This window comes from Tursiops truncatus, chromosome 11, assembly GCF_011762595.2.
Source record: "Tursiops truncatus isolate mTurTru1 chromosome 11, mTurTru1.mat.Y, whole genome shotgun sequence".
Classification (NCBI taxonomy): Eukaryota; Metazoa; Chordata; class Mammalia; order Artiodactyla; family Delphinidae; genus Tursiops; species Tursiops truncatus.
The window spans coordinates 15,434,350-15,448,691 of NC_047044.1; the positions used below are offsets into that span (position 1 = coordinate 15,434,350).

Consider the following 14,342-nt stretch of genomic DNA (forward strand, 5'->3'; position numbering starts at 1 on the left):
GGGGCTACTCTTCGTCGTGGTGGGTGGGCTTCTCATTGTGGTGGCTTCTCTTGTTGTGGAGCACGGGCTGTAAGCGCACAGGCTTCAGTAGTTGTGGCATGCGGGCTCAGTAGTTGTGGCTTGCGGGCTCTAGAGCTCAGGCTCAGTAGTTATGGTGCACGGGCTTAGTTGCGCCGCGGCACGTGGGATCTTCTTGGACCAGGGTTCGAACCTGTACCTCCTGCAATGACAGGCAGATTCTTAATCACTGCACCACCAGGGAAGCCCAAGAAGGCAGTTCTTTTTGTTTTTGTTTTTTAATTCACTATATGTATCAGATATCTAAAGCAATGATCTCTAAAAAAGGGGGTGGGTTGCATGCCTCCTGGGGATGTGCTAGATGATCTTTAGGAGATGTAGGAAGAAAACATTGGGAATTTCTATGTTAATTTTTTCTTACTCTTTAAACATTTCTATTTTGGTATAAAGTTTAGAACAGTACTGTCCAACAGAATTTTTTGTGATGATGGCAATATTTTATATTAGCACTTGAAATGTAGCCATTATAGCTGAGGAACTGAACTAAAAAAATTTTTCGTATGTAAATTAATTTAAATTTGAATAGCCACATGTGACTAGTGACTACTATATTGGATAGCACAGGTTTAGACTGTCCATTGATACCGTAGTTTATGTGTATAAATTAATAAATAAGTGAAAAAACATATGTGCAGCTCAGGTTGCTTATGACATATGCAATCAAAAATGTTTGCAGACCACTGGTCCAGAGACCAAGATTAAAATAAAGAGCTGGAACAAAAGTACTAAAAAATTACAGGGATATGGTAGCCCTGGGGGATTATTCAGAGATGGGATCTTATAGGTCCCTGGTTTTCTTGAAGAAAGTAAGCCTTGGACCAAGAGGGGAGGGCCTGAAACTCACAGCTTCAGTCTTCTGCATGTGACAGGCTGTCTATCGCATACCAGCCTTTCCCTGTCCATCTCCTACCCCCTGACCTGATTGTTCTCTCTCAAGCGCTTTTGCAGTTCGTGATGACACAGTTGTTTACTTGCTTATTGTCTGCCTCTCCCAACAACTGGACTGTAAGCTCTGTGGAGACAGCACCATGCCTTTTTGTTTACTACTGTATGCCCAGGGCCTGGCATACAGAAAGTGCTCAGAATGTATTTGCCCAATAATGGCTATTGAGGAGGAGAGTAAGGCTCACACTGGGAATAATGAGAGATCAGACTAAACAGATATTGGGAGATGAGGAGAGAGACTGATAATGGGCCTTGAAGGCCTCTCTGAGCAGTCACAGGCACAGCCCAGCAGCCCACACTTGTGGTCAGTAACTGTCGGCTAATGGTTGAAAATCAGTGTGCTTTGAGTCAGATGGACCTGGCTTTGAATTCCAGTTCTACCACTTACTGTGGTATGACCTTAGAGAATTTACTCAAGTTCTCTAAGTATTTAGTTTCCTCAGCTGTAAAATGACGAAAATAACAATACCATTTCTTAGAGTTGTTAGTTGGATCAAAGAATATAATGTATGCAAATATATGTGTATTAAGCATTAGTACATAGCATATATGTACATAGACTATATACTATACAGTAAAGATACTATATAGAGATATAGAGAGCTTTTATTCAATGTTCTTTGAATTAATGAATAACCTGAATGATACACCCTCTATAGACAAAGGATGGGAAAATGACCATGGACTAAAAGGACTGGTATTCTTTGATGAAACAAATTGTTAGAGCCTCAAATATAACTAGTCACAAAGAATTTGATGCACTAAATTGTCCCTTAGAAAATATAGGTTTACTTGCCGCAAAGCAGTTTGGCTGGTTGTAACAAAAGCCTTAAGAACGTTTATTCCTTGTTATCCAATAATTCCACTTCTAGGAATCTCCACTAAGCAAGTAATAAGAGATTAAAAGGTTTACTTACAGAACTATTCACTGATGCCTTTATAGTATGGCCCAAAATAATAAAAACCTTAAATAGTAAGCAACCTAATCATCCAGTAGTAGGGAGATTGCTTAAGCTAAGGACAGTATGGCCATGTGAAGCAATACTATTCAAGTTACTAAACAACCAAGTGTTTCCGTGGTGGTCCAGTGGTTAGGACTCCGCGCTTTCACTGCTGAGGTCGAAGAACTAAGATCCTGTAAGCCGCATGGCCAAAAAAACCCCCAAAAAACCCAAAAACAAAGACCAAGTGTTTCAGTATATAATTTCATAGGGGAAAATGTTTGTGTTACAACAATAAATGAAAAGAGTTTATAAAATTCTATACTATATGATCACAATTGCAAATATGTTTTTTTAAAAAAAGACTATAAAGACAACACTAAACTGTTTGCTGTGATTATCTTTGGTTGGTGGGTGAGTGGCGCACGGGTCTGCCCACTGATGTTCCATTCCCATCACTGGTCTTAGCTCCTGGGTGAAGTTCAGCCACCACAGCCATTCTGCTCCCTGTGCTCCACGAGGACACCCAGAGTGTTAGCACTTAGATGCACCCTTGAGACGGGAAGGGTCTTCTGCCAACCCTCAGTGTGACTCTTCCACCCATGAGTGGACTCAAAGAAGGCTCTTTCTGAGGATGGCAGCATGGAGGAGACGGCACAGGACTTGAGAGCTAGAGAATCTAGTTTTAAATCCTGCCTTGGCCGCAAAAGAGTGGTGAGACTTCGGGCAAGTTCCTGTGCCTCTCTGCACCTCAAGTTCCTCATCTGTAAAGTAAGGAGAGTGGACCGAGATGACCTCTAAGGTACCTTTGGGCTTCAACATTCTCTAGTCTCCTTTCATTTGACCAGTATTGTTGAACACCTTCTCTGTTCCAGACACTATTCCAGACATTGGGAATAAATAGGAAACAAGACAAAGGTTTGTCCTCTTTCTATAAACTGTAAGAGAGTTTTAGCAGTATTTTTTTGACTCATCATTTCCTAAAATGAGTTTTTAAATGCCCTTGCTTTCCCTTCAGCTCTTTTCTCCTTACTTCCACTTTTCAAACTTTTATTTTTGTGTTGTCAAGATTGATACTTTTAAATTCTGTTAGGTAATGACACTTAACCCTTCCATACTTTCTCTATTCATTGATTCTAAAAATTTTAAATCAGTAACTGTTCATCACAGAGTCAAGTTATTGCCTTTTATTACATCTCCTTTTGGGCAGAGCTTTTTATTTTCTGGAGTTTCTAATTGCCTTTCTTTTTCTTTCTTTCTTTTTCTTACACAATTTACCTGTCTCACATTTTCAATTTAAAAAGAGAACTCCTCCTCATGGCAGGTATAGCAGTCAGAGTTGAATCAGGGAACAGAACCACTGTGCATGTTATGGGAGACGGAATTCATTATAGGAGCTACACACATTATATCTCTAGATCTGTCCCCACCATGAGTGGGAAAATTACCCTCCCTCACTCCAAATTTCTCTCAAACTCCTCTGACTCATGCGTTCTCCAAGACCTAGAGCCCTGCTATTCAAAGTGTGGTCCCTGCTATTCAAAGCATCATCGGCTCCACCTAGGTCTTTGTTAGAAAGGCAGAATCTGAATCTGGCCAGGGTCCCAGGACATTTGTATGTCCAGTAAATTTTGAGATGCACTGGTCTGGGTTACCTTGTGGAGCCTGCCATTTTCCTCCTGGCCTTCTTTAGCTCATTGCAGTGAGGCCTCCTGTCACCAATGACCCTAAATTTGCTAACTTTATTCCTGAGGTCCTTCAGAACCAGTACGCTCAATGCCTGAGAAGGCACTGTCGTTGTTATCAGTAGTAATAATAAAAATAATAGATACTATTTATTGATTACTTACTATGTGCTTGATGTTGTGCTAAGCACTTTATATTCATTGTCTCATTTCTTGTTCACAATCCTCTATTGCATGAGTATTATAATTATCCTCATGTAATAGATGAAAAAATGAGGTTCAGAGAGGTGAAGTCACTTGCCCAAAGTCATACTGCAAGGAACTGATGCATCAAGGATTCACATCCAAGCTTGTATGACTCCAGAGTCTGTGTTTTAACATATCGAGATAGGAACTTGACTGGCAGTCCAGTGGTTAAGACTTCGCCTTCTAATGCAGGGAGTGCGGGTTTGATCCCTGGTCAGGGAGCTAAGATCCTACATGCCTCATGGCCAAAAAACCAAAACATAAAGCAGAAGCAATATTGTAACAAATTCAATAAAGACTTTAAAAATGGTCCACATAAAAAAATTTTTTTAAATAATAATAATAAAAAATATCGAGATATACATACAGGCGCATCTCAATGTATGAATGCCCATCAAGCCCTCTTCCTGCTCCCTTCCAGGCACTAACATTCCAAGGGTAATTTCTACCCTGACTTCTACCTGTATAGATTGGTTGCCTGTTTTGCACTTTGTATAAGTGGCCTAACATAGGATATTCTCTTTCGTTATCATAGAGCTACGTATCAACCACCTTGGGCTTCCAGTTTTTGTGAGGTAACATATTCCTTGGCTTCTTTTGTTCAACAGTATGTTTGTGACATTCATACACATTGTCGCATGTGGTATAGATTGTTTATTCTCATTGCTGTGTGAATCTGCCTCAATGTATTTACCTTATCAACTGTTGATGGGCATTTGGGTGGCTTCCCAATTTTAGGCTCTTATGAATATATGAACATTCTATACATGTCTTATGGTGAACATAAGGGATGGATTTCTCTGGGTTCAATCCTAGGAGTAGAATTGCTGGGTCATGGAGTACACATATATTCAGCTCTTCAGTGCTGAAGCTCTTCATACTACCATCAGCTATGTCTGCGAGATCTGGTTGCCAACTTTAATCTTTTGGGACATTTCATCTTTTTCATTTTAGCCATTCGGGTGAGCATGTAGTCAAAGCCTGTGTATTTCTTACACCTCTTTAGAGGATACTATTTGTTTAGTGGCCACTAATGGTTGCCTACCCATTCAGTGTAAGCCTGTCTTTTCTTTTGTCTCCATCCCTTGCCATGGGCTTTGGGGAAGCTAACCTTGGCCTTGTTTCCATGTATGGGCTTTATTTAACTGCAGGTAATCCTACTCTCCTTAATAGTAATTGGTTCAGGAATGGGCGGGTGACTCAACCCTGTCCAGAGATTCTTCAGGAGGTCTATTGGGAGGACTTGGGAAAAGTTTCCTTAGTCTTAAGAGGCAACCACAGGGAAAGGTGATCTTAGATATTGTTATATCTGGATGTGATGTCATGTTTGGGATTTCTGTCATCTTGCTACTAGCTTTGGGGTGAAGCAATGTTCTCTTTAACATTATGAGCTGTCGAATAAACTACCTTGGACTTCTGGTCTTGTGAGATAATTTATGCCCTCTATTTAAGTCAGATTGAGTAGAGGTTTCTGTTTCTTGCATCCTAATGGATACAACTTACTTTAAAGCTGGTGCCCATCAACATCTGTAGGAAGAAAACTCAGCTGCTTCTTCCTGGAGGTCTTCCCTATGGGCTTCCTGTGAAGGAAAGTCTCTCTCTGCATTCACTGAGGCCAGTGGGATAGAAAAGGAAGAGCATGAGCTCCAGAGGCAGGTGCTCCTGGAGACAAGTCCTGCCTCTTGTACTTGTTACAGTGTATGGAGTGTGACCCTAGGCAAGCGCTTCACCTCCTCAAACCTTAGTTTTCTCATCTGTAGATTGGGGGTCAAGGATCCCAACTGGCCTTACAGGGTGTTTATGAGATTCAAATGAGATGATGGAAGGGAAAGTTTTCATAAACTATCAAGGGCTGCAGAGATGCCAGGGCCAGCACCCCCTCATAGACACACTGCCCTTTCAAAGCCAGTTGGTGCAGAGCTGGGGCTTGATCTGGTCTGACCCCCGATGCAATGTGTTCACTATCATAACACGACCCAGCCTCTCCCCTGAGGGGTCATCTTATGCTTTTCTGCCTTTTCCCCAAATGCAAGGCCTGACTGAGCCCTGAAGCAGGACTGTGTCAGTGTCCTGGGGCATTTCTGTGAACCAGACCATCCCCACCCCCAGCCTGGAGGTGCTCCCTTGAGCTCAGCTTTGCCAGGCCTGGTGTCATAATGTGTCAGCTGGACGGGTTTTTATTGTCTCTCTGGGCTACACACCACCCTTGCCTATGGCTACTCTTGCTCATTTTTCTTGGGAGCTGCCTAGCTGCAGAGAAAGGCCTTTGGCCTTCTCTTTTCAGGCAGCCTTTATTGAATTTCACCTCCATTTTTTTTTTCCTTTCCAAATAGGAACATCATTTATCTTGGACTTTAAGTTGCAGAGCTCTTTAAGAGCTTTCTCCTTTCCCAGCTGCATTTGTTGACACACAATCTGTTTCTTGCCTCCACTCCCCTCCTCCCTGCTCCACCGGGCAAGCAGGCTATAAAGTGTCTACAGCTGTGCCTTTATTACCCATCCCTTTCTATGCCCACAAGGGGCACTAGCTGAAATATAACATAGCCATTACCACTGACAAAAGGGGATAATTTAAAAACATTTTTGCTTTTCTTTGGGAAGCCGATGGCACAAAAGAAAGTGCATCATTTTATTGTAAATGATTTTTAAATATGGGTCACCTGGCCATAATCAGCCCCAAAAGATGGAAAAGTTCAAAGCGTGAAAGCAGGCACACAGATATCCAGTTTTTCCCCCTTGTCTTTTAAATTATGTTAATTGACACCAAGAAAAACAAGGATGGGTACCTCCAACCAACCCAGGCACTGCTTCATCTCCAATTCCCTCCTTTCCTTATAGTGAAGAGTGCATATAATAAGTTTGCCAGACCAGGAATGGCGGCCTCCAGACCAGCAACTTTTTACTTTTTGCTTCTGTTTCAGCAAGTGTTAAGACCAGGAGGCTTGTGGCCTGGTCTTTTAAGATGAGGTAGTTTTCTCAACTCTGGTGCACAGGAAGCTCTTACTGTGTTTGCTGAGGAGTTTCAAAGGTGGAGGGCTGCCCAAAGGCTACCTGTGTGTGTGTGAGACCAGGTGAAGGGAGAGAGTGCAGAGGGCAGGAGGGCAGTGTGCAGGGCAGGGTAGTGGTTGCTCTTCTGAGAGCTGCACCCCTCCACAATCGTAAAGGTGTTATATTAACAGAGGCTTGTTAGGATTATGACGAGAGAGTAGAGGTAGAGAATGAAACAGACAGGCTTCAGGGAAGATGGCCAAGTGGTGTCCCCTTGACGTCCACCCCTAGGCAGCTCCCTCCTCTTATGATCTGAGTTTGGGATTGACTATTGGGCCTTAGGAAATAGGACCACGTTTTGTAATGCAACTGGAATGAGGGCTGTTAGAAAACAAAATTCAACTGAGTGAAGTTTAAAGATCAAATTGGCTCATCCAACAAATCGGGCATCCCATCTAGCAAGTAGAAAGGAGTTCTGAGAAGCTGTACAAAATGGAAGGCTCTTACAGGCAGAAGGGGGAAAGAGTGAATTGTTTCAGGCTTAGGTAACCTACCTGTGGGGATGTAAGAGGGCTATGTGGCTGATCACCTCATTGGTGCTGACCAGAAAAGTCCAGACTGACCGGTTAAAACTACCTTCCCCGGTACAGGTCTTTTACCTCCTTAGGTAAGTTTATTCCTAGGTATTTTATTCTTTTTGATGTGATGGTAAATGGGATTGTTTCCTTTATTTCTCTTCCTGCTATTTTGTTGTTAGTGTATAGAAATGCAACAGATTTCTGTATATTAATTTGGTCTCCTGTAACTTTACCAAATTCACTGATGAGCTCTAGTAGTTTTCTGGTGGTATCCTTAGGATTTTCTGTGTATAGCATCATGTCATCTGCAAACAGTGACGATTTTACTACTTTTCCAATTTGAACTCCTTTGGTTTCGTCTTCTTCTCTGATTGCTGTAGCTTGGACTTGCAATACTATGTTGAATGAAAGTGGTGAGAGTGGGTATCCTTGTCTTTTTCCTGATCTTAGAAGAAGTGCTTTCAGCTTTTCACCATTGAATATGTTACCTGTGGGTTTGTCATATATGGCCTTTATTATGTTGAGATATGTTCCCCCTGTGCCCACTTTCTGCAGAGTTTTTATCATAAATGGATGTTGAATTTTGTCAAAAGCTTTTTCTGCATCTATTGAGATGATCATACAGTTTTTATTCTTCAATTTGTTAGGATGATGTATCACATTGATTGATTTGCAGATGTTGAGAAATCCTTGCATCCCGGATAAATCCCACTTGATCATGGTGTATGATATTTTTAATGTATTGTTGGATTCAATTTGCTAATATTTTTTTGAGGATTTTTGCATCTATGTTCATCAGTGATATTGGCCTGTAATTTTCTTTTTTTGTGTGATATCTTTGTCTCGTTTCAGTATCAGAGTGACGTTGGCCTCATAGAATGAGTATTCCTTCCTGTGCAATTTTTGGGAATAGTTTGAGAAGTATAGGCATTAACTCTTCTCCAAATGTTTGGTAGAATTCACCTGTGAAGTCATCTGGTCCTGGACTTTTGTTTGTGGGGAGTTTTAAAATTACTGATTCAATTTTGTTACTGGTAATTGGTCTGTTTATATTTTACATTTCCTCTTGGTTCAGTCTTGGGAGATTGTACCTTTCTAAGAATTTGTCCATTTTTTCTGTGTTGTCCATTTTATTGGTATATAGTTGCTCATAGTAGTCTCTTATGATCCTTTGTATTTCTGTAGTGTCAGTTTTTTTTCATTTCTGATTTTATTGATTTCTGATTTTACTAATTTGGGCCCTTTCCTTTTTTTCTTGATGAGTCTGGCTAAAGATTTATCAATGTCATTTATCTTTTCAAAAACCATCTTTGGTTTCATTGATCTTTTCTGACATTTTTTTAAGTCTCCATTTCATTATTTCTGCTCTGATTTTTATGATTTCTTTCCTTCTACTAACTTTGAGTTTTGTTTGTTCTTCTTTCTCTAGTTCCTTTAGGTGTAAGGTTACATTGTTTATTTCATATTTTTCTTGTTTCCTGAGGTAAGCTTGTATTGCTACAAACATCCCTCTTAGAACTGCTGTTGCTGTGTCCACAGTTTGGTTTTTTTTTTAATAGATCTTTTTTTTTTTTTTAACGTAACAGCTTTATTAAGCTATAATTCACATATCACACAATTCACCTGTTGAGTGTACAATTCAATGTTTTTTAGTATAGTTACAGAGTTTCATATTTTAATCATCTCCAAAGGAAACCCTGTGCCCATTAGTGGCCACTCCCCAGTACCCTGTCCCCCAGCCCCAGGCAACCCTAATTTACATTCTGTCTCTATGGATTGCTTATTCTGGTCATTTCATATAAATGGAATCATAGCATATGTGGGGTTTTTTTTGCGACTGGCTTCTTCCACTTAACATAACGTTTTCAAACTTCATCCTTGTCGTATCAGTGTTCCATTCCTTTTATTGCTGAATAATATTCTGCTGTGTGGATATACTGTATTTTGTTTATCCATTCATCAGTTGATGGGCATTTAGCTTGTTTCCATCTTTTAGCTCTTGTGAACAATGCTGCCATGAATATTTGTGTACAAGTTTTTGCGTGGTCATATGCTTCATTTCTTTTTTTTTTTCATTTTAACATCTTTATTGTAGTATAATTGCTTTACAATGGTATGTTAGTTTCAGCTTCACAACAGAATGAATCAGTTATATATATACATATGTTCCCATATCTCTTCCTGCTTGCGTCTCCCTCCCTCCCACCCTCCCTATCCCACCCCTCCAGGTGGTCACAAAGCACCGAGCTGATCTCCCTGTGCTATGCGGCTGCTTCCCACTAGCTATCTACCTTACGTTTGGTAGTGTATATATGTCCATGCCTCTCTCTCGCTTTGTCACAGTTTACCCTTCCCCCTCCCCGTAGCCTCAAGTCCATTCTCTAGTAAGTCTGTGTCTTTATTCCTGTTTCACCCCTAGGTTTTTCACGACATTTTTTCCCTTAAATTCCATATATATGTGTTAGCATACGGTATTTGTCTCTCTCTTTCTGACTTACTTCACTCTGTATGACAGACTCTAGGTCCATCCACCTCATTACAAATAGCTCAATTTCGTTTCTTTTTATGGCTGAGTAATATTCCACTGTATATATGTGCCACATCTTCTTTATCCATTCATCCGATGATGGACACTTAGGTTGTTTCCATCGCTGGGCCATTGTAAATAGAGCTGCAATGAACATTTTGGTACATGACTCTTTTTGAATTATGGTTTTCTCAGGGTATATGCCCAGTAGTGGGATTGCTGGGTCATATGGTAGTTCTATTTGTAGTTTTTTAAGGAACTTCCATACTGTTCTCCACAGTGGCTGTATCAATTTACATTCCCACCAACAGTGTAAGAGGGTTCCCTTTTCTCCACACCCTCTCCAGCATTTATTGTTTCTAGATTTTTTGATGATGGCCATTCTGAATGGTGTGAGACGATATCTCATTGTAGTTTTCATTTGCATTTCTCTAATGATTAGTGATGTTGAGCATTCTTTCATGTGTTTGTTGGCAGTCTGTATATCTTCTTTGGAGAAATGTCTATTTAGGTCTCCTGCCCATTTTTGGATTGGGTTGTTTTTTTGTTATTAAGCTGCATGAGCTGCTTATAAATTTTGGAGATTAATCCTTTGCCAGTTGCTTCATTTGCAAATATTTTCTCCCATTCTGAGGGTTGTCTTTTGGTCTTCTTTATGGTTTCCTTTGCTGCACAAAAGCTTTTAAGTTTCATTAGGTCCCATTTGTTTACTTTTGTTTTTATTTCCATTTCTCTAGGAGGTGGGTCAAAAAGGACCTTGCTGTGATTTATGTCATAGAGTGTCCTGCCTATGTTTTCCTCTAAGAGTTTGATAGTTTCTGGCCTTACATTTAGGTCTTTAATCCATTTTGAGCTTATTTTTGTGTATGGTGTTAGGAAGTGATCTAATCTCATACTTTTACATGTAGCTGTCCAGTTTTCCCAGCACCACTTATTGAAGAGGCTGTCCTTTCTCCACTGTACATTCCTGCCTCCTTTATCAAAGATAAGGTGACCATATGTGCGTGGGTTTATCTCTGGGCTTTCTATCCTGTTCCATTGATCTATATTTCTGTTTTTGTGCCAGTACCATACTGTCTTGATTACTATAGCTTTGTAGTATAGTCTGAGTCAGGAAGCCTGATTCCTCCAGCTCCGTTTTTCGTTCTCAAGATTGCATTGACTATTCAGGGTCTTTTGTATTTCCATACAAATTGTGAAATTTTTTGTTCTAGTTCTGTGAAAAATGCCAGTGGTAGTTTGATAGGGATTGCATTGAATCTGTAGATTGCTTTGGGTAGTAGAGTCATTTTCACAATGTTGATTCTTCCAATCCAAGAACATGGTATATCTCTCCATCTATTTGTATCATCTTTAATTTCTTTCATCAGTGTCTTATAATTTTCTGCATACAGGTCTTTTGTCTCCTTAGGTAGGTTTATTCCTAGATATTTTATTCTTTTTGTTGCAATGGTAAATGGGAGTGTTTTCTTAATTTCACTTTCAGATTTTTCATCCTTAGTGTATAGGAATGCCAGAGATTTCTGTGCATTAATCTTGTATCCTGCTACTTTACCAAATTCATTGATTAGCTCTAGTAGTTTTCTGGTAGCATCTTTAGGGTTCTCTATGTATAGGATCATGTCATCTGCAAACAGTGACAGCTTTACTTTTTCTTTTCCGATTTGGATTCCTTTTATTTCCTTTTCTTCTCTGATTGCTGTGGCTAAAACTTCCAAAACTATGTTGAATAATAGTGGTGAGAGTGGGCAACCTTGTCTTGTTCCTGATCTTAGTGGAAATGCTTTCAGTTTTCCACCATTGAGGACGATGTTGGCTGTGGGTTTGTCATATATGGCCTTTATTATGTTGAGGAAAGTTCCCTCTATGCCTACTTTCTGCAGGGTTTTTATCATAAATGGGTGTTGAATTTTGTCAAAAGCTTTCTCTGCATCTATTGCGATGATCATATGGTTTTTCTCCTTCAATTTGTTAATATGGTGTATCACATTGATTGATTTGCGTATATTGAAGAATCCTTGCATTCCTGGAATAAACCCCACTTGATCATGGTGTATGATCCATTTAATGTGCTGTTGGATTCTGTTTGCTAGTATTTTGTTGAGGGTTTTTGCATCTATGTTCATCAGTGATATTGGCCTGTAGTTTTCTATCTTTGTGACATCCTTGTCTGGTTTTGGTATCAGGGTGATGGTGGCCTCGTAGAATGAGTTGGGGAGTGTTCCTCCCTCTGCTATATTTTGGAAGAGTTTGAGAAGGATAGGTGAGAGCTCTTCTCTAAATGTTTGATAGAATTTGCCTGTGAAGCCATCTGGTCCTGGGCTTTTGCTTGTTGGAAGATTTTTAATCACAGTTTCAATTTCAGTGCTTGTGTTTGGTCTGTTCATATTTTCTGTTTCTTCCTGATTCAGTCTTGGCAGGTTGTGCCTTTCTAAGAATTTGTCCATTTCTTCCAGGTTGTCCATTTTATTGGCATAGAGTTGCTTGTAGTAATCGCTCATGATCTTTTGTATTTCTGCAGTGTCAGTTGTTACTTCTCCTTTTTCATTTCTAATTCTATTGATTTGAGTCTTCTCCCTTTTTTTCTTGATGAGTCTGGTTAATGGTTTATCAATTTTGTTTATCCTTTCAAAGAACCAGCTTTTAGTTTTATTGATCTTTGCTATCGTTTCCTTCATTTCTTTTTATTTCTGATCTGATTTTTATGATTTCTTTCCTTCTGCTAACTTTGGGGTTTTTTTATTCTTCTTTCTCTAATTGCTTTAGGTGCAAGGTTAGGTTGTTTATTCGAGATGGTTCCTGTTTCTTAAGGTAGGATTGTATTGCTATAAACTTCCCTCTTAGAACTGCTTTTGCTGCATCTCATAGATTTTGAGTCGTCGTGTCTCCATTGTCATTTGTTTCTAGGTATTTTTTGATTTCCTCTTTGATTTCTTCAGTGATCACTTCGTTATTAAGTAGTGTATTGTTTAGCCTCCATGTGTTTGTATATTTTACAGCTCTTTTCCTGTAATTGATATCTAGTCTCATAGCGTTGTGGTCAGAAAAGATACTTGATACAATTTCAATTTTTTTAAATTTACCAAGGCTCGATTTGTGACCCAAGATATGATCTATCCTGAAGAATGTTCCATGAGCACTTGAGAAAAATGTGTATTCTGTTGTTTTTGGATGGAATGTCCTATAAATATCAATTAAGTCCATCTCGTTTAATGTATCATTTAAAGCTTGTGTTTCCTTATTTATTTTCATTTTGGATGATCTGTCCATTGGTGAAAGTGGGGTGTTAAAGTCCCCTACTATGAATGTGTTACTGTCGATTTCCCCTTTTATGGCTGTTAGTATTTGCCTTATGTATTGAGGTGCTCCTATGTTGGGTGCATAAATATTTACAATTGTTATATCTTCTTCTTGGATCGATCCCTTGATCCTTATGTAGTGTCCTTCTTTGTCTCTTCTAATAGTCTTTATTTTAAAGTCTATTTTGTCTGATATGAGAATTGCTACTCCAGCTTTCTTTTGGTTTCCATTTGCATGAAATACCTTTCTCCATCCCCTTACTTTCAGTCTGTATGTGTCTCTAGGTCTGAAGTGGGTCTCTTGTAGACAGCAAATATATGCGTCTTGTTTTTGTATCCATTCAGCCAATCTGTGTCTTTTGGTGGGAGCATTTAGTCCATTTACATTTAAGGTAATTATCGATATGTGTGTTCCCATTCCCATTTTCTTAATTGTTTTGGGTTCGTTATTGTAGGTCTTTTCCTTCTTTTGTGTTTCTTGCCTAGAGAAGTTCCTTTAGCAGTTGTTGTAGAGCTGGTTTGGTGGTGCTGAACTCTCTCAGCTTTTGCTTGTCTGTAAAGGTTTTAATTTCTCCATCGAATCTGAATGAGATCCTTGCTGGGTAGAGTAATCTTGGTTGCAGGTTTTTCTCCTTCAACACTTTCAATATGTCCTGCCACTCCCTTCTGGCTTGCAGAGTTTCTGCTGAAAGATCAGCTGTTAACCTTATGGGGATTCCCTTGTGTGTTATTCGTTGTTTTTCCCTTGCTGCTTTTAATATGCTTTCTTTGTATTTAATTTTTGACAGTTTGATTAATATGTGTCTTGGCGTATTTCTCCTTGGATTTATCCTGTATGGGACTCTCTGTGCTTCCTGGACTTGATTAACTATTTCCTTTCCCATATTAGGGAAGTTTTCAACTATAATCTCTTTAAATATTTTCTCAGTCCCTTTCTTTATCTCTTCTTCTTCTGGAACCCCTATAATTCGAATGTTGGTGCGTTTAATGTTGTCCCAGAGGTCTCTGAGACTGTCCTCAGTTCTTTTCATTCTTTTTTCTTTATTCTGCTCTGC

The 14,342-nt window shown here is 39.5% G+C and overlaps 1 long non-coding RNA gene across 8 annotated transcripts in view; it reads left to right on the top strand.

Annotated features, from left to right (window-relative positions):
• The window catches only part of LOC117314177 (uncharacterized), a 118,987-nt gene that overhangs the window by 48,019 nt on the left and 56,626 nt on the right, over positions 1–14,342 (top strand). The window lies entirely within an intron of this gene.